The following is an 8,351-nucleotide window of genomic DNA, read 5'->3' on the forward strand; positions in this document are numbered from 1 at the left end:
CTTTTGCCTTCATGGGAAATTGGTGCAAGTAACGTAATTACAGTTGAAATTTGAATATATTTCTTCGTGTCTCAACATAAACAAGAAATGGATGCTATTTAAATAAATATCCGAATATTTATATTATTAAAGCAAACTTAAACAAATTCCCCATTTCCTGGTATCCACCCATATCTAACCGTTGGTGGATGTGTGTGCATTTTTACTTCTGTTTATATATATATATATATGGCAGTCCTGTAAAAGACGGTGTCACTGTCGTTTTAGCCCCAAACATACACACATACACACATACATATATATACATACACACACACAACACACACTATATATATATATATTATATATATCTATATATATATATACTAGCATTATTACCCGGCGTTGCCGGGTCATAGGGCTAGTGCATGTATATATGTGTTATATATGTGTACATATTACACGTACATCTATATATATACATCTACGCATAAAATACAAATTATATCTTGATATCACTAGTGATACAATACTCAAAACGTATAACAGACTGGAATTGTAGGCCCGTCTCTTGCAATTTCGATCAATTGTATTGTGTCCTACCTCTTGTGTACAAGTGTGGCTACAATCCGGCCTACCTCTACTTCTGGGGGGACATTTTTAATTTTTATCCGGAATGTCTTACGTCCCAGATATAAAGGTGAAAATAAAATATTTCCACTTTGCAAGGTTCGAGTCGAGTACTCCCTTGCATACTCCGTTGACTCGAAGATTGCTTCTATTGTGGCGAATTTACCGCCTCTGGTTAGATACTTGATATCTTTTATAGTCGCACCAAGACACTTTTCAATGGTGCTTTCCTCCAGACAATAGCCTTTTCTTTAATTTAATTTTTTATTTCGTTTGGTGGTGTTATCCTAGATTCACCGTTTTAGTCAGTGATCAATCCGAGATAGGTTTGTATTTCTTCCATTTTAATTTTAATGAGTTCGCGCCCGCCGACAGCTGCAGCCAAATTCATTTTTTGACTTTCTTCTATCGAAGACACTTTAACAAAAATGCTTCCGTATAAAAGGTGAAAATATTGTCAATCTTCCCAAACAGGGACACAATTCAATTTTTAAACAATAACCAAAGATCCTTCTCCGAAATGGGGACGGTTACGGTTTACAATTATTTAACAAATGAAACACATCAACGTTTCCCTTTCGAGGAACCAACAAACGTGATAGCAATAGTTAAACAGTAATAATAACAACAACAAACCTTACGGTGAATCAAAAACCAGTACTCTGTTGAAGCTATAGTCCTTTATGGATCAGAAATAAACCAACAGCAGTACTTAGTAGAAGCGCCTGTTCGAGAAAACAGACATTACATACAGCCAAACCTCATATAGATACTTAATGCTAGCTAATTAGCAGATAATCTAATGTAAAAGCCGTGCTAAAGGGTATGTGCACAGCTCAATCTGGACTATTCCATTTCGGCACTTAAATTTTATATTTAATTTATTCCCATTCATGTGAAACCAATTATTCATGTTCAAGTCATTGATGCAATTTTATACCAATTGCTATTTTTACTTTTAATTGTTATGGTACGATTTAATTATTATATTATACTTTAGTTTGATTTTAGTTATTACTTACTACAAATAATTCAATAGCTATTATCATCTCTAATTTTTTTATTGTTAAAGTGAAAGTATCTGACATAAAATAGAGAAATGTATTTGTTTCACTTTTAACACGTAATACTGAAATAGTGGAGAAGATATGATATTGCTATGGGCTCGCTCTAGGCAACCTGTTGAACATTATTTTTACCCATGAAACTACATGGACCCTAAGTAAGGCATGTGTAAAATTTGAAGGAAATTGGTTGTGCAGTTCTCAAGTTTTAGGGAATCTTATTGGAGAAGATATGATATTTCCGTGGGCTTGCCCTAGGCAACAAGTTAGAAAAACTTTTTGCCGATGACACTCCGCGGACCCCAAGTAAGGCATGTGTAAAATTTGAATGAAATTGGTTGTGTAGTTCTCAAGTTTTAAGGAAACACACAAACAGACAGACAGATAGACACGCATTCTCAGTTTTATATGTGTATATATATATATATATATATATATATATATATATATACACGAAGGGCTTCTTTAAGTTTCCGTCTACAAAATTCACTAACATGACTTAGGTCGGCACGAGGCTATTTAAGAAAGCCATTGCCTAAGTTGCCACGGAGCGGGACTGAACCCAGAATCATGTTGTTGGTAAGCAATCTACTTGTCACACAGACACTCCTGCGCCTATGCAGACATTTATGTAATAATTACACAGATGTGAGTATAAATATACAAATAATGCAGAAATTCAAACGAGAATGTCGAATAAGTGATAGATGATAGCAGTTTCTCGAAGATAGCTACCCAAGGTAATCTGGAAAATCCTTTATAACAGTTTTTCACAGGTAGACATCAGGAGAGTTATACTTTAATATCATAGATCATTCAGGGGAGATTTCGGGTAATATTTTACAGCCGTTTCCTGAGTACGGTTAATGGTAAGTAATGTGGAGTGCATTGTGCGTGCATATACAGTAAGTATATTGATGTTCGGGAATGAATACGAAATATCACAAATTCGCTAAAGACAACTCTTTTTATCAAAAGCCTTCAGAATTCTCACACCGGCACGTAATCGATCAATGAGTTTCAGTAAGCACCCATAAATATGAGTTGTATCGTCGAACGTGGGGTAATTAAAGTTGTCTAAAGAGTAGACATAGTTAAATCCGTTGTTTTGAATCCGTGTAATAGAAATATTTCATGCGAATCTCCTTATCTTAATGCAGAAATTAATGCTTAATCTTGTTAGCAGTTGAGATACTTCTCTAAGTAATCTATTCAATTGTACATGCGGGATTTCGGATGTCAATAAAATGAAATGAAATAATCTTTACGTGTCTTCCTCCAGTTCCATACTCAGCATTTCGACTCTTTTCACTAAACTAAGACACTCTTTTACAATTCTATGTGATTCTTTAAAAAAGCGTAACTTGTGCCAAACATGTCGAGAAGGTAAAATTTCATCTAGATCGATCAAAACCTCACGAATTGGATATTTATTCCACATCGTTTCCAGGATACGTCGCATAAAATGGTGCTCCATGTGGGTAGACCTACTGCTTTCCGCTGATTTTAGCATCTCAGATTATAATAACGTCTGCGAGTTCCCAAAACATGATGAGCAAGGGTACTTGCATAATAAACTTTAGTTTAATGATAATAGGAAAAAAAGATTGGATAGAAGCTGCGAGTAAACGCAACTATGATTAAATGATTATTTCTACGATATTTTCCTTACATTTTGCCATTGAAATATACCGAATACACACACATACATACACATACACAAAAAATGCACACATGCGTATATACACATACGCACACACAAAATTATACACCCACTCGTGCATACACATGTATATCACCAGTGTTAGTCAGCCCCTCTCTCTCCCCTTCTCCCTATTCTCCCGAAACACCTATATGTATATGCGTACATGCATCTGCATAAATTTCTGCAGTCTGTTTACTTTAACGGTGCTTAAACTGTATATATAGTTACATACGTATTTCATTACATGGGTATGTATGTGTGTGTGTATGTGTGTGTGTGTGTGTATAAGAAGTGTATATTATACCTTTTATTTAAGGTGTATTTTAGGTCTCATGCTGCGTATTACATTTAATCTCCATATATATATATATATATATATATATATATATATACTATATATACATACATACATATATATACATATATATATATGTATATATATATATATATATATATATATATATATAGATATATATATATATATATATATATATATATATATATATATATATATATATATATATATATATATATATATATATATATATATAATATACACGCATATATATATGCATACATATATACGTATGTGTGTTTGTAAGTACGTATTGAATTTTTGCAGTAACGAGTGCACGTGTTGCTACTAATTATAAGAGGGAATAAATTTACAAATTAAACCTTATGAAATTTCACATTTCAACAATTACTAAAATATCGAAGGAGAAATTAAAGAATAAAACTGCCAAATATATACGACTCTTGGAATGAATTACAATATTTCATAAAATTATTTTTACACTTAATATTACACTATTTTTTTAAATTTTAATTTTGACTCTATGCCTGGGAGAAAGGTTGAAGCCAATTTCATATTTAATTTTATTTCAATCAAATTTTTCATTACTAATTTCCAGCAAGAATTGAGACAAATCAATAAAATAAAATAAAAATAATTTAGTTATTTTTCTGAACTAATCTTCTGACATAAAAATGAAGCGTTTATTTGTTTATTTATTCTAGATTCCAATCATAATATTCGAGTTATGTTTGGAAAATATTTTCCTCTATGGTTTACTTGTCTCTAAGCAATTAAGTAATATTTTTCAATATTTAGTTTGTCGATGTAGTCCAAAAATAATCGGATGCGATACACGTCGTCGTTAATAGCTGCTTTAATAAACAATGATTCACACACTTCTACCTATTTCTTTACTACCCACAATGGGCTAAATATATAGGGGACAAACAAGGACAGACAAAGGGATTAAGTCGATTAAATCGACCCCAGTGCGCAACTGGTACTTATTTAATCGATCCCGAAAGGATGAAAGGCAAAGTCGACCTCGCTGGAATTTGAACTCAGAATGTAGCGGCAGACGAAATACCTATTTCTATTTCTTTACTACACACAGAGGTTAAACACAGAGGGGACAAACAAGGACAGACACACGGTTTAAATCGATTATATCGACTCCAGTGCGAAACTGGTACTTATTCAATCGAGATCGAAAGGATGAAGGCAAAGTCGACCTCGGTGGAATTTGAACTCAGAACGTAACGGCAGACGAAATACGGCTGCGCATTTCGTCTGACGTGCTAACGTTTCTGAAAACTCGCCGCCTTTCACACATATCTACCAGGATATAGGAAAGTATGTACTGTGTGGAAGAGTCTATTCTTCTCCTACATCCTGCTATATTTGAAATGCGACCAGCAATTTTGCGTCTAGGATTAAACTGTTAACATCGATCCTATTACTTAAAAGATCCTTATTTTATCGACTCCGAACGAATGCAGGTGACCTTTACTTCGGCGAAATTTGAACTCTGGACTTGTACACGGTCGAAACGACATTACATTTTACTAATTTTGCCAATGATCCTGTTAGCAGGCAGCCATATTAATACGAATAATATTGGTCTAATATTTTGGCGCAAGGCTAGGTAGTTCGGAGAAGAGATATGCTGATCTCATCAACACCATTTTTTTAACTAGTACTTATTTTATCGACCACGACAGCATGTTAATTTCGGTCTCGGCATAATTTGAACACAGAAAGTAAAGGTTGTCGAATTGCTGCAAAGCATTTTAACCCGTGGGCTAACGATTCAGCAAGCTCACTGCCTTATATTAATACTAATATATTGGTTTTTAAATTTTAGGAGCAGAGCCAGCAATTTCAAGATAGGGAGTAAGTCGATTACATCGACCCCAGAGATCGACTGGGGTTGATGTAAACGACGTTTCTCGTCCACCGAAATTGCTGGCTTTGTACCGAAACTTGAGATCAATATATTAATAAGCTATTATGGGATGTAGAATACAACATGAATAATATAATCGTAATAAATCGCTGCAGTTTCTTTATATGCCATTATTTTTCAAATAGAGTAGGGAGTGCATACGGCCTCAGCACAGAATCGGTGAAATTGCATTAAAACAGGTGAGGTAAACTTTTAAATTACTATTCTGTGCTGGTTTTAGCCCATTAGCCTATGAAGAAACCCGTTACATATCGCGAGCTAACAACAGCATACAACATATATCATGATTGAGTTCGAAGGTAAGTGGAAATGTAGTTCATTGTTGAACCTGAATAAACAGATCTGGATCCAGATATGAATCACGTGTTCATCGCAAATCCTAACTTGCATCTCTTACCACAGTTTTCTGAAGCATACATATAGTACATATTCTTTTCTACTCTAGCCACAAGGCACGGAATTTTTGGTGATGTTGGGCAAGTCAATTGGATCCACCCCAGTACACAACTGGTACTTAATTTATCAACCCCGTAGGGATGAAAGGCAAAAGCGACCTCGGTGGAATTTGAATTCAGAACGTAACGGCAGAAGAAATTCCTGTTTCGTTACTACCCACAAGGGGCTAAACATAGAGTGGACAAAGAAGGACAGACAAAGGGACTAAGTCGATTAAATCGACTCCCCAGTGCGTAAATGGCACTTAATTTATCAGCCCCGAAAGGATGAAAGGCAAAGTCGACCACGGCGGAATTTGAACTCAGAACGTAAAGACAGGCGAAATACCTATTTCTTTATTACCCACAAGGGGCTAAACACAGAGGGGACAAACGAGGACATACATAGGTATGAAGTCGATTATATCGACCCCAGTGCGTAACTGGTACTTAATTTATCGACCCCGAAAAGATGAAAGGCAAAGTCGACCTCGGCGGAATTTGAACTCAAAACGTAACGCAGACGAAATACCGCTAAGCATTTCGCCCGACGTGCTAACGTTTCTGCCAGCTCGCTGACTTATACACACAGTATATATTCTTAAATGTATATAGTAATATGATACACGCGAGGAGGGCGAAATTCATTCGAATGTGCTCCTATATAGGAGGTCATATTTGGGAATTACTTAAACATCATTAATTTAATATGATCCTTTGTACTTTGAAAAAAACAATCATATTTCTAATACCTTTAAATAATTTCTGTTATCGTAAATATTACGTTCGGATAATTATCTTTCGTATTTTAAAGGAATCAATGTTGTCTACTCTGTTGCAATGTATATCACACTAAATCTATATTATGCCATTCAGTTGAATACACTTCCATTCATATCATTTGCCTATCGATACACCATTCATAAGAGAGATGATTGTGAAGAAAAGGTAATGAGTGTAGAATTATTAGATTGCTAGACAATATCATCTGTTTATTTACTTATATCACGTCCAGCTTTGATTAACAAAAAATGTCTATCTCTGTCTCTTGGTACATTAAAATAAATATTGGTGTCATATTGTCGCTGTTATTTTCAATTAACGGCTTCCATATATCTTTCATGGGACTGTGTGAGAATTTCAAATAACATACGGCAGAAAGACACATCAAAGTATATATTTTTGTCACGTAATCATTATGAATTATTCTTTACGAAAAATTGAGAGACTGTTACTTAATCAATTTCATTAAACATCGTATAGTTTATCAATATTGTATTTGCATCATTAAAGATCAGTATCGATATTTTTCAGACAAAAATAAAAGAAGGAAAAGAAGAAAATTTGAATAACACCCAGATTGAAGCTAAATTCGTACTGAATTTATGAAGTAATTGTAGAGATCAACTTTCATATTGGCATAACAATTGGACGATTAATAAAACATTGGCAAAAGAAATTGATATGAATTTTAGATTGAGATTGATTCATAGTTAAGATGCAATCCAATTAACCCTCATTAATACAATGATCCGATGATTAATTTTAGGGCATTTTGGCAAAGAGAAGTGTCAAGAGTTGTTTTAATAAATATCAGGAGTATTTTAAAGGTTTTGAAACTTTCGTTAAATGCAGAATTCTACTACTCAAAAACCATTTTAATTTCAAGTATGGCAACATCCGCATAATATAGAAAAAGGATACATTTAATATTAATAATGAGCAACCCTTGAGTTTGTGAAATTAGATCCAAAAAGGGCCAGTAACGCCCATGAACTGGCTCAAAATATGTTGACTGAATTGTCCGGGTTTCATTAATTGTAGTAATTAATTTGTCGAAAACGAAACTACCTGAGAGATAAGAGGATCATAGTTAAATTAGAAAAATAAAATAAAACAGGTCGACGAATTTTATTGGGAGACGAACTACATCGATACCTAGAGCATAATTGATGCTTTATTCATGGAGCCCGAAAGGATGAAATGCAAAAGTGAACTCGGCTGAATTCGATCGTAAAGATGAACCAAACACCCACTAAGCCTTTTGTCTAGCATGCTAACCATTCTGGCAGTTCGCCATCTTCGTATAATACACTCTCTTATTTTTTTAGCTTTGTCTTATAAAGCAGCTTTACGTTTATTTGACCATTCTTAACCAACAAATACTTCAGCATATTTACAAATTACTGATTAGAGACTATAGGTGTATCTAACAGATCATTATACCGTATAATAGTGAAACATTAAAATAATTACCAAAGGATTCCACGGTGTT

Source organism: Octopus sinensis, linkage group LG5 (assembly GCF_006345805.1).
Source record: "Octopus sinensis linkage group LG5, ASM634580v1, whole genome shotgun sequence".
Lineage (NCBI taxonomy): Eukaryota > Metazoa > Mollusca > Cephalopoda > Octopoda > Octopodidae > Octopus > Octopus sinensis.